Below are 14,130 nucleotides of genomic sequence, written 5' to 3' on the forward strand. Positions count from 1 at the left end.
TACAATCATTTTTGAGTGTGATATAATGGAAAGTAAAAATGGAGACCCAACTTTGGATAAAAATCCCGTAAGTAAATATATTTGTTATTGAAATTGACCATTCAATTGGCCCTGGGCTAATTAACCATTCTCGTTTTATTTATATAGCAAGTGCCACTGTCAGATCAATTTTGGGGAATTTTACGTGCTGACCTTGGGATTGAAGTACCAACGTATCTGAAAAACCTTTTGACACTGGAGGACTTCAATAATCCCCTGGCTCTACGAAATTTAACTCTGGGCGATATAAACAACCTCGAAGAATTTGGAAAGACTTATGAAAAACCTCGTGGAACCGAATAGCGACCCAAAAGACTATTACGGTCCTTATTTTAGAGATCCAGAAACTTTCAGAATTTCTGCAGGCAACAGGAAACTATTACTTTTAATTAGTGATTACGTGAAGAAGAAACCATTAGATTACTTCTTGAGGTACGACAGTCTCGGATCAGGGAAAAAGAAGAAAGCTGCGAAACGCAAATTTAACGAAGAAAGGCCCATTGATGAAATTAACGAATTAGCTACTACTTGTAAAGATTTTGAAGAAATAGATATGAGCGAATCTGCATTAGACAACCCAGAAAAGAAGAAAAATGTCCGTGATAGAGTTAGTGCCGAGGAAGATAAAATTCGAAATCTAGTCGTAAAATGGATTGGCAAGCATTTGAAGGATAACACGGAAGTTGCAGAAACACTTTTATCTTTCACCGTGTTGGTCGACAAGGGTCAGAAAACCAAGGAATTTATAGGACACGTTCAATGTCCAATTTGTGATGAAGCAATTAAAATGACTACTACACCAAGAAAATATGGACTCAAAAGCTAGGTAATATCGAATTTTCCAAGGCATTTACAGACACATTTGAAGCTTTCAAAATTGGACAATGAGGTTGAAATAAAATCCAAGTCGAAATCAAAGTCTCAACTATCTATCAAGGCTCTTTTTGCAGCAAAAAAATCGTTGGATATGAATAGCAAGACGGTGGAGTTAACCAAGAATCCAACAACTGTGACCGAACCAACCCTTTCCTCGGAGATAGCGTCATATGACGTTATTGACATTACTGATTCTGAAACTATATCGACAGATAGTGAGAGTGAAGATGGAATTATTTTCGATGAAGACCCTCCGACCTCTCAAGAAATAGAAGATAGCAATCTAGAAGAAGACGGACTCAACGAAGATTTAATGGTTCTCTCTTCAGCTGGAGGAACTAGCCTTAAAGATTACTCTTTAGATGGTAATCTAAGCAAAGACATACGATTTGTTCAGATAAAAACCAAATCTGGTCGTAAACTTTTAATACGAAAATCTTCCCTATGTTGGCTGCTGACAAATACAGACAAACACCTTCGTAATCTATAATCAGGTGTACACTTTTTCGACAAGTGACTACCCCCTCGGATGAAAGCCCAGTGTGTAAGGAGTACGCATAGAAATCGGATAACAAACTAGAACGATTTTTGAAATTTTTTCGTGGGGTCCGATTAGAACCTTTAAAAAACCCTGCCTTGCTTTGGCCCATGCTTTTCGTTTGGCTGGCAACGAAAGTTACGCCATCGGTGCCAAACTGGTTAACTAACACTCTATTTCGGCTTAAATTATATGGCCGACTTTAGCTCGATGCTAACGCGGTTTTTTTAAATCTTTAAAGTAACTTATGTTTAATTAAAGTTGAAGAATGATTCAAAACTGCGTAATCAAATCGTGTAAGAGTACATACTCATAAAGAAAACATATCTTTTCACAGGTAAGTGTTAGAAATAGTTTTCTTTTTACCATAATTTCCAATCGCTAAGAACGCACTAGAAAACGCGTTTCTTTCAAATCAAAGAAAGCTAGTTTTTTAAATAAAAAATGAAGAATGGTTCAAAATTCCGTAATTAAATATTTTAGGAGTAATTACTCAAACAAAAACATGTTTTCACAGGTTACTGTTAGAAATAGTTGTTTTACCAATGAGACTGTTCGACGTGAAAAACGCGAGCAAATCAACCTACCAAATGATTTAAGAAATATTCAACATACAAATTTTCCCGTTTATATGAATTTAAATGTATTATAAAATCGTCTTGAAAAATCGTTTATTGCTTTATAACATTCAAAAATAATATTCTTAATGCGCCATGTAGATAATCGAACATCTGCTCGTCTAGGTAAAGTTTGCGTTGTCAACGCGCGTATTAGAAAGAAAAATGAGATTTTAGAAAGTAGGTTGTAATTCGGAATGATATTAAAACTTTTCACGAATTTAATCATCAGTGAATTATAAATATGAGTTGAAATAATTTTCAAGGTTTATTTAAAAGCTAGTTTCATAACTTTTCATCCATTGGTTCGTTCAGAATTATTCTTTAAAGTAGACGAAAATTTTAAGGCGGTGAATCTTTCCGAGTCTTAAGCCTCGGTTTAATCTACTGCTTTTTTTGAAACGGAAAAACCCGAGTACTATCATTAAATGATGGCGAACGCTAATTGTAATAGGAAACAAATAACGAAATACGTGGGATTTTTTGCGTTAAATGGACTTAGAACGTATTTCGTTATTTGTTTCTTATAGAGTGTTGTCGTCTGAAACCCTGCGACGTCACCATTGTAATTTGCCTATTGATAAAAATCGGTAACTGTCATGGCGGCCACTATTAACAGTTATGAAACTAGCTTTTAAATAAACCTTGAAACTTATTTCAAGTCATATTTATAATTCACTGATGACAAAATTCGTGAAAAGTATTAATATCGTTCCGAATTACAACCTACTTTCTAAAATCTCATTTTGCTTTGACAACACAAACTTTACCTAGACGAGCAGATGTTCGGTTATCTACATGGTGCGGGAAAAATAATATTTTTGAATGTTATAAAGCGATAAACGATTTTTCAAGACGATTTTATACTACATTTAAGTTCATATAAACGGGAAAAATTGTCAGTGGAATATTTCTTATATCATTTGGTAGGTTAATTAACGTTTAATTATCGCCAACTTTACATTAATTTCAATGGGGCGGGGAAAATGGTTTAATCAAGTTACGCGCGAGCGCGCCTCTAGAGGCAGCACAGATGGCGTTACAGTCGTTTTAGCCAAGAATCTAATCGGTGCCTTGTCAGCTATTCGATTAAGCGTTCTAGTTTGTTATCCGATTTCTATTTGAGTATGATGGTATTTTTTTTAGTTACCGCAAATGAGAATTAGTTAAGTGAACGCGTTTTCAAAATCGCCAATTTCAATGCATTTTCGTAACTAGTTTAATGGAAGTTCTATACTTTTCTCCCCGAGATAGAGCAGGACACGTGAAATCAAAATGTATGTTTGGTGTGTACTAACAAGGAGACTTAAATTCAGAGATAAAGTAGACCTTAATGTAACTTAAAAAACTCCAAAGAGAAAAAATGCGATGGTCTTCAGTTTTACCAGGGCAACCGAAAACGTTTTTGACAACTAAAATATTATATTTCTCTATGTAAATTAACATGGCAAAATTTCAAAGATTTTTTTTAAACAAAGGTGGTTAAATTTTTGTAAATATCTAATTTTGGGTAAATATCTAATTTTGGGTAAGTATCTAATTTTGGGTAAGTATCTAATTTTGGGTAAGTATCTAATTTTGGGTAAATATCTAATTTTGGGTAAATATCTAATTTTGGGTAAATATCTAATTTTGGGTAAATATCTAATTATGGGTAAATATCTAATTATGGGTAAATATCTAATTTTGGGTAAATATCTAATTTTGGGTAAATGTCTAAATTTGGGCATATGTCTAAATTTGGGTAAATATAGAAATTTAAGTAATAATTTGGGTAAATATTTAAATTTTGGTAATTATTTTAATTCAGGTAAATATTTAAATTGAATTTAGGTAAATTCATATCTAATGTCTAAATTTGTTTAGATTTATCGGGTACTGTAAAATGGATAAAATTTTGTCAGGTACTGTGAATTGAATGAAATTTTATCAGGTTTTTAATTCTAAAAGCTTTATTAAGTACGTGTAAAATTTTCAATTTAGGGTAAATATCAAATTTAGACATAAAATATGAATTTATCCAATTTACAGTACCTGATCAATCTACCCAAATTTAGACATCTAATATGAATTTTCCCAATTTACCTGAATTTAGATATTTATAGTAAATTTACCCAGTTTACCCATTTGAATTTAGATTTTTACCCAAATTTATTCAGCTTTGTCGACCAGAATAACCGTAAGACTAATTTTTATCCAAATCTAAAAAGGTAGGGTGGAAAATTCCAAAAAGATTTGGTCGATTTGTCGTGGAATGACCCCAAATTTAGAAGTTTACCAAAATTTAGATATTTACCCGAATTCAGATATTTACCCAAATTTTTAATACCCAATTTTAAATACTTACTCAATTTAAATACTTACCCGAATTTAAATTCTTACCTAAATTCAATTTAAGTATTTATCAAATTTAGATATTTACCTGAATTAAAATATTTACACAAAATTTACATACTTACCTGAATTAAGATATTTACACTAATTTAAGTAGTTACCCAAATTATTACTCAAATTTAAATTATTATTCAAATAAAAATAATTATCCAAATAAAAATGATTATGTAAATTAAAATAATTATCCAAATTTAAATATGCAAATTTAGACATTTACCCAAAATTTTACATTTACCAAAAATTATATATTTACCCAAAATTAGATATTTTCCCAAAATTAGTTATTTCCCCAAAATTAGACATTTACCCAAAATTAGATATTTACCCAAAATGAGATATTTACCCAAATTTAACCACCTTTGTTTTAAAAAAATCTTTGACATTTTTAATAATTTCATAAGGGGGGAAGAAAATCTACAATTTCAAAGCATTTGCGAGGGGAAGAAAAGTAATTTTTTATTGAAAGAAAATTTTTGGCCAAAGAATAGATGTTTCTATAAATTAACGTGGCCTTCTTGTTTTAACTTAGCTACTACGTCACTGCTTTAACTTCGGTAATATTAAGAGCGCGCGCTTAAGGCGCGAGAAACCTCGGATTTTTACGTGCGCGTGCAACCCGCGCGTGTCAAAACTTTTCTAATAAAGCCAGGACATCGTGACGTAGGAGCAACATAAAAACAAGTTCGGTAAGCGTAGATGAATTTATAGAAAGGCCAATTAATGCACAACAGTGACAAAGTGAGAAAAAAACATCTCAACTTGTGCAATCGAAAACAGAATACTGGCGCCTAACGGCGCCGCGCACTCACTTCGCTCGAGCGCTGGGGGCGCGCGGTGCCACCCCAACCCCTTTCTTCCTATCATGATGGCCCGTCTATAACGCGACCTAGAGGACAGTACCAAGCCATAACGCATCAAGTATTGTCCATATTCCCGATAACTTTTTCAAGTGCTCAATACGCGGAAAACGAAAATAATTAATTGATGTTCAATTCTTCACATTGGCCCAAATAATTAATTGGTGTTCAATTAGTATAGACCAAAATGAAAGTTTGTTTCCATGTGTCCCACTCTGTCTCGGGGGCAGAAGTATAGAACAGCCAGTGAAATCTGCGTATAATAACATTGAAATCTCAAATTCCCGATAACGTTTTATTTACATGTTTGCGGATAATAATTAATACACCATTAAATTCAGCGTAAAAAATGCTATCAATATATCGTTAAAAAAAATAGGGGGGGGGCTATTCTTCACATTGGCCGTCTTGCGTAATTCGGAACACCGTAATCCGGAATTCCGTAAATCGAAGAGCAGCCACGAATCAAGTGATAAGTGGAAATTTATCACAATCCCTCCCCCCTCCCTTGTAGAATACCCAGGGTCTAAATATGAAGAAGCCGGTGAAAACGGAGAGAATCATTCTTAGAAAGAAAGGATAAACCCTCGCTATCGTTCGGAGAAAGGTTAAGCTCATTCCGTTTCGTGTATTTATACAGTTAGGATTACCTATTTCGTTCGTGCTTTACCCTCGCCTTTGTCAGTTTTTGAGTTAATTATTTGCCATTGTTTAATTGTAGAACCTTTAATTGTAGTTTATTATTTAGTGTTTAGTGTATATTTGTTTTTCCCCGCTATCTTTCGAGCTAGAATGCCCGATTTTAAAAACACCGGAACTGATCCCATGGAGAATTGTAAGAGATAATTTCATTAACAAAGGACATCGCACTTCTTCTATGGGATTTGGCTTTCGACAGATTTTTTTCAAAATGAAACATGTTGCTAAGCTTGATCAAAGGAGCAAAATTGTCTATTGCCATTTTTCTCTAGCTCTTATAGTTTGTCCAGTATCAGCGGTCAAAAGTGGACAAAACTTAGTGTAGTCTATTTGTTAAACGGAGTCACGGCCCATCGGTTAGCGCTCTACGCTCGCGCGTCGCTAGTCCGGGCTCACTATCAATAGAGTTTTCTTGCCAAGATTTTTACACCTCTACTTCATTATTTCTTTTCTCGCAACTTATTATTCGATGAATTTTCGTACGTGGAATTAATTATTATTCAATATTTTATGAGCAATAATAAAATAAAAGAAATACTAAAGAAATCAGAATATATATGATTAACCGTTTCGTTGAATCCCACATTCAACACTCGCTCATAGGTAAGAAACAGTCACTCAACAACAGATCAAACACTTATTTAGCGATACAGCACATCCTCGGTTAAATTCACGGTCAGTCGGTCACACGACAGTTAAGACTCAATACTTAACTATTTATCTACTGAGTTCGTTCATCGTGCGTTCAGAACGTCGTACGAACAGAACGAAACCAAATACGACGCTCGGTTTTGGGAAGCACCCGTACCCGGAATTTCGGCAAGAAACCTCTATTGATAGTGAGCCCGGACTAGCGACGCGCAAAAATAGAGCGCTAAGCGATGGGCCGAGACTTCTTTTAACAAATAGACTACACTAAGTTTCGTCCACTTTTGACCACTGCTACTGGCCCAACTATAGGAGCTAGGAAAAAAATGGCAATGGACAATTTTGCTCCTTTGATCAAGCCCAACAACATGTTTCAATTTGAAAAAAATCGGTCGAAAGCCAAATCCCATAGAAGAAGTGCGATGTCCTTTAAGGTCAAAGAGTGTATATTTTATGTTGAAATTTGCCCTCTTATTTTTGAAAAGCTAAAATAACCATAGTTGAGATGGAGGAAAATAGAATTATTCCCTCAGTTCCCCCTCATTTTGTTTAGTTTGTATCTAGTGTTTTATAAATAAGTGTTACATAAAGATTTTATGATTGATCCAAGACGGACTATGTGAAGAATGCCCCCCCCCCCCTTATTATTTTTCGATTGGGCTGTTCTTCACTTTGGCCCGCAAGACACAGGCACACGCACACTCGTTTTCTTGGAGGGGCTCGGCGGGGGACTTTTTGTGTCTCGGTGACAGTTCCAAACTGTCAATTCGTCTCGCTTACGGCACGGATGCCCGGATTACGGTAACTAACGAGCCGGATTACGGTACGGATGTCCGGTTGACGACGACGAACTTCTTACAAGCGGGCGTAGGTACTTCGGGTTTCGGTTTGAATCGTCGGGTTAAGCGATACGGTAACTAACGAGCCGGATTACGGTACGGATGTCCGGTTGACGACGACGAACTTCTTACAAGCGGGCGTAGGTACTTCGGGTTTCGGTTTGAATCGTCGGGTTAAGCGATACGGTAACTAACGAGCCGGATTACGGTACGGATGTCCGGTTGACGACGACGAACTTCTTACAAGCGGGCGTAGGTACTTCGGGTCTGAATCGTCTGGTTAGGCAAGGGAATCGGCTTCGGTCATCTGGGTTTCTTCTCTCGGTACGGCTAGATATGGGTGATCAACAGGTGATTTGAGGGTGTTGAGGGCATTACATTTCCCAGATTCATGGCTGCTTGGATTATGCTCTTCCGGTCGGAATTCCCTGGATGTAGGTCATCTAGGTAGTCAGTGATGGTTGTTTCGATCATGAGGGTTGCAGAGAGGGTTAATTAATATCTAAGCGCGACTTCATCGCACATTATTTTCTATTTATTTCGACATGGTCTTTCTCTTGCCCGAGAATCAGAGTTCTGTACCCCGCTACCAAAAGCAGAGTTCCGTCGCACTCCAACTCTCCGACTCTTGAGAATCCGAATTCTGTCTTTTTGGGGCTGTCTCCTGGTTTTGTTCTAGGGATTGTGGGCGGAGTGGAAACAAAAACCACTGGTGACCTCCCATTTTACGTGGATCATTGGTGCACCCAAGACTCGTGTCCTGTGATGGTACGGATGACGTCGCCTGACCCAGGAAAGTTCGCTCGGGGTTGCGAGGGGGGGGGGAGGCCAGGGAGTCTTGAGGTTACCTTCATTTTGTCTCCAAGCGGAAACGTCCGGGCGCCTTATAGACCCTGTGGCGACGGACTTGAAATTTTTAATTTTAGCCTTGCTGAAGGTGGGGATTTAGTTTATAACTTATATTAAGTACACTGTTTCATTAATTATCTCAATTTTATATTTTAAAGTGAGGGTAGATCGAGTTCTATCAGTTGTATAAACTATATTTAATTCGTATGGGATATTTAAAAGTAATTTAAGTTTTTAGTTAACGTTAATTTTAATTATATTTAACACTGGGATTAAATTTGATTAATTAGACCTTTGAATTCTAAGACAATTGGTATATTGGACTTTAAGAAAACTTAATATTAACTATCAATAAAAATGGTTAAGAGTGCGGGGGGAAATGTAAAGGCAAAAGTAAATAACACGAAAAAAATAAAAAAATTTAAGTATGCGGGGGAAAGTGAACCTGAAGGGTTACAAGCACCTCTGTCCACAAATTGATGTGCTAAAAGCTGTTCTAGGCCTCGCGCCGTTGCCCCCGTGTAGTTATTTGGTCGCACTTTCATTTCGGTGACGAGTTTTGCCTAAATCGCGAAGCTTTTGTTCGTTGAACTTGACGACCAAAACAACGTTGAACAAGCCACATACGTGCAAGTTGTTGTTTTTGCACCTCCCCAATGCCTTTTTTTTAAACCTCCCTCGGCTTCCCTCAACTCCAGCCAATCTTTCTCTCGCTTTGACCCCTACGTCCTTTCCCCCATCCAACTACCGACAACCAAATTTCCTAGCAAACCCGTTCCAGTGAGAGCATCTATCACTCGCTACGCTCAATAAAGCGCTATTAATATCAAGATGGCTATAGTGTGACTTCAAATAAATTTTTAAATAATTTTTATAAAATATTTAAGGGACTAAATTATAAAGGTTTTAAATTATTAGCTATTTAACCAAATAAAACCATAGAGAAAGAAGGAAGGGGAGAGATATTTAGAAAGGGGATGACGTAAACTCGACGGTAGCGAGAAGCTCGTACACTAACGCGCATCGCCGTTGCGTATCGTCATAATATGTGAGAATTTGAAACTTTCCCACAGTGAAAGCTTGGATTAACAATAGGGACCGACTGAATAACGTGGAAACTGAATAACGTGCATCCTGATTTACGTGGAAAAGTTAGTAAAACCTGAATAACGTGGAAACTGAATAGCGTGGAAACTGAATAGCGTGGAAACTGAATAACGGGGAAACTGAAAAGCGTGGAAACTGAAAAGCGTGGAAACTGAATATCGTGGAAACTGAATATCGTGGAAACTGAATATCGTGGAAACTGAATATCATGGAAACTGAATAGCGTGGAAAAGATTCCTTTTGGCGTAGCTAGAAGTCGCCACTAACGGAATTTTGAAGGCGTCGTTCTCCATATAAACAAGTTAGTCGAATCGTACCCATAATTTCACTGGCTGATTTCTTCAGTGTAACATTAAATATTTCTTCCTCTCTTTTCTCGGCTTTTTTAGAGGCTGTTATTTTCTAAGATGATGTTCGCGGTAGTGGTGATCACTTCATGCGAAACGGAAATATCTCATCAACGGTGTATAAAGAAATTTCAATTGATACTTCGTTAGATATGTATTGATCACCTCTATATTATGGGTAACGCCACGAGAGATTGACTTGTTCACCCTACCATCGTGAAATTTAGTGAAAACTTGTATTTCACTTGTCCTAACGTTGCCAAATTTGGAATTTTTGGAGCGTATCTCATGTCTGCAACTCTGTTTCTCAGAAACTACCTCACCTAGGCGGTTGACTTTCAAATAGTCGTAAGCCACTTCCGGTCACTAGCAGACAAAAACTTTAGTCGTGGCTGGACGGAAACGGTGGCCGGCAGAGAATTGCTACCCTACGTATAACTTGTGCTTACCGGACTGTCTCGAGCGATGCGCTAAGGGTCCTTGCTGGTATATAAACGTTAGACCTGGTGGTGAGTCGGGAAGCTGCTGTATTCAGGTCCTTCTGTTTCAGAGAAGACAGCAAGATGGAGTTACAAGGTGGTAACTACCTCTACCCAGGTGACTTACGGGAGGGACACCCAGCAGTCAAGGGAATTATAAACATCAAAGAGCAACTACCAATAGGGTAGAGATGTTTAAGGACGGTTCGTTTTGCTATTAACGCAATAAGCAATCATAAAAACAATCATGGCTTATGCCATAAAATGCGTAAAATGTTGAAACGGATGGTCACGCCGGTCACGTTTACTTGGTTAAAGTCACACACTGGGTATGTAGGGAATGAGAGGGCTTACTTTCTTACATATACTTAATTGTGTATGTCTTTTAGGAAGTGACTCCTGACTTCGTATACAAATCGGCGGCTCGGCCAGGACAAATGATGATAAGCCCCTGAAATGCTTAGGCAGTGCACGGGGTGTATAAATACAATAGTCTGATGCCGGCGGCAGCAGTCCCTTAATGGGTCAGATTGTGCGATAATTGGTGGCTTAACTGGGGAGTCAGGGTCCGGCTTTTCTAACCCATAAGGGCGGTGGCGCACTAGGAGATGTTAGCTCCGTTCAATTGGTCCTATCTCATCCACCGACTTCGGTCAGGAAGGGGCTGGTAACTGGGTTTCGGCTCAGGCTAACGGAGAGGGTACAGGCAAACTGGCTGCCTCGAAGGATTGGGACGGTGGGTCTCCGTATGAGGCGCAGAGGTCCTGTTTCCCGGCCTTTTGGGGCAACAACGGGTGTCCGGTGCCAACTGTGTAGGGTGTTGGCTGGAGTTGCACCTTCTGCTGGGTTGAGTGGCTTGCGCCGAAGGTGAGACCATCAGCGGTAGGGTTCTCTACCTGCCTTGGCTGTGGACGCTGGCGTAAGGTATTATGAAGATAGACCTCCGGCGGCTGCGGTTAGACGGAACGGCTTTCTGCGGCTGCGGCTCGATGGAACGGCTTTCTGCGGCTGCGGCTGGATGGAACGGCTTTCTGCGGCTGCGGTTAGACGGAATGGCTTTCTGCGGCTGCGGCTGGATGGAACGGCTTTCTGCGGCTGCGGCTGGATGGAACGGCTTTCTGCGGCTGCGCTGGATGGAACGGCTTGCTGCGGCTGCGGCTGGGTGGAACGGCTTGCTGCGGCTGCTACTGGACGGAAGGATTGGGTAGTCTGCGGGGCGGTGGGTCTCCGTATGAGGCGCAGAGGTCCTGTTTCCAGGCCTTTTGGGGCAAAAATGGGTGTCCGGTGCTAACTGTGCCGTTTAACGTGGGCCTCTGTGTACCCGTAGTTCCCCTTTAGGAGGTCTTTCTGAAGGGTATGGCTCTCTACATACGTGGGTAGGGTGTTGGCTGGAGTTGCACCTTCTGCTGGGTTGAACGGCTTGCGCCGAAGGTGAGACCGTCAGCGGTAGGGTTCTTTACCTGCCTTGGCTGTTCTGTCACCTGTCCAGGCTGTGGGTGCTGGCGTAAGGTATTAGGATGATAGACCTCTGGCGGCTGCGGTTAGACGGAACGGCTTGCTGCGGCTGCGGCTGGATGCAACGGCTGGTGGCGGCTGCGGCTGGATGAAACGGCTGGTGGCGGCTGCGGCTGGATGAAACGGCTAGCTGCGGCTGCAGCGGCTTGGAGCACCGGTATATAAATTCTAACCACATGGCTGCAGCTGGACGGCAACGGCTGGCTGTGACTACGGCTGGACGGAACGGCTGGCGGCAGCTGCGACTGGGCAGAACAGCGGGCTGCGGTTGCGGCTGGACGGGAATGGCTGGCGGCGTCAGAGCTCGTTGCAGAAGCGGCTTATTAGACTCGAAGTCGGACTCATTCTCCCTCTCAAATAATATTTTATTTTATAAATCTTATCAGGAATTTGAGAAAAGTTCGAGGTCGGAAGTTATAGCGTCGTGGCTGGACGGGAACGGTTGGCGGCGGTGGCGGCTGTACGGGAATGGCTTACGGTGTCAGAACTCGTTATAGAAGCGGCTTATTAAAGACACGGAATCGGACTCGTTCTCCCTGCCAAATAATATTTGGTTTTATAAATCTCATCAGGAATTTGAGAAAAGTTCGAGGTCGGAAGTTATAGCGTCGTGGCTGGACGGGAACGGTTGGCGGCGGTGGCGGCTGTACGGGAATGGCTTACGGCGTCAGAACTCGTTGTAGAAGCGGCTTATTAGACACGGAATCGGACTCGTTCTCCCTGCCAAATAATATTTGGTTTTATAAATCTGATCAGGAATTTGAGAAAAGTTCGAGGTCGGAAGTTATAGCGTCGTGGCTGGACGGGAACGGTTGGCGGCGGTGGCGGCTGTACGGGAATGGCTTACGGTGTCAGAACTCGTTATAGAAGCGGCTTATTAAAGACACGGAATCGGACTCGTTCTCCCTGCCAAATAATATTTGGTTTTATAAATCTCATCAGGAATTTGAGAAAAGTTCGAGGTCGGAAGTTATAGCGTCGTGGCTGGACGGGAACGGTTGGCGGCGGTGGCGGCTGTACGGGAATGGCTTACGGCGTCAGAACTCGTTGTAGAAGCGGCTTATTAGACACGGAATCGGACTCGTTCTCCCTGCCAAATAATATTTGGTTTTATAAATCTGATCAGGAATTTGAGAAAAGTTCGAGGTCGGAAGTTATAGCGTCGTGGCTGGACGGGAACGGTTGGCGGCGGTGGCGGCTGTACGGGAATGGCTTACGGCGTCAGAACTCGTTGTAGAAGCGGCTTATTAGACACGGAATCGGACTCGTTCTCCCTGCCAAATAATATTTGATTTTATAAATCTGATCAGGAATTTGAGAAAAGTTCGAGGTCGGAAGTTATAGCGTCGTGGCTGGACGGGAACGGTTGGCGGCGGTGGCGGCTGTACGGGAATGGCTTACGGCGTCAGAACTCGTTGTAGAAGCGGCTTATTAGACACGGAATCGGACTCGTTCTCCCTGCCAAATAATATTTGGTTTTATAAATCTGATCAGGAATTTGAGAAAAGTTCGAGGTCGGAAGTTATAGCGTCGTGGCTGGACGGGAACGGTTGGCGGCGGTGGCGGCTGTACGGGAATGGCTTACGGCGTCAGAACTCGTTGTAGAAGCGGCTTATTAGACACGGAATCGGACTCGTTCTCCCTGCCAAATAATATTTGATTTTATAAATCTGATCAGGAATTTGAGAAAAGTTCGAGGTCGGAAGTTATAGCGTCGTGGCTGGACGGGAACGGTTTACGGCGGTTGCGACTGGACGGAACGGCTGGCGCTGTCAAGACAGGAACGTACTAATTTTGTTTTCTTGTATACTTTTGACATTAGTTTTAATATCATATACTCTTGACCTACACCAACGATTATAATATATAAATTCCCCCATACTTATAGAAAATACTGCTATTGACCATCTTAATTGTTGTCGCGTATAAGGAGTAATGTTTAGCATATAAGTAATAATTAATTACATGTAATTCGAATGTTCAATACGTCAGACTTTAAATCTCAACCCCTAATAGATAAAAACTAGCCCTTTTGATTTAAGAGTAATAAAAATTAAAATTAACCTTTAACCCCATATAAATTTTGAGCGATACATAATAAATTTAATTTATACAGATCATAGAATCAATTAAAAACAGAATCTAAATATTTAGATATGAAAAATTTTAATAAGTGTTTATAGTGTTATTTAATAAAATAGAAATATTTATTCTTCTGGTAAATAGTATTTGCATAAATACTTCGGCACTTCATTAGGTAATTATTCACAGTTTCCTTCACATGGTTTCAAACAAGTGAAACAAATCCAGTCTTAACAATTCTTGC

Source organism: Leiobunum rupestre, chromosome 8 (assembly GCF_980474605.1).
Source record: "Leiobunum rupestre chromosome 8, qqLeiRupe1.1.hap1, whole genome shotgun sequence".
Lineage (NCBI taxonomy): Eukaryota > Metazoa > Arthropoda > Arachnida > Opiliones > Sclerosomatidae > Leiobunum > Leiobunum rupestre.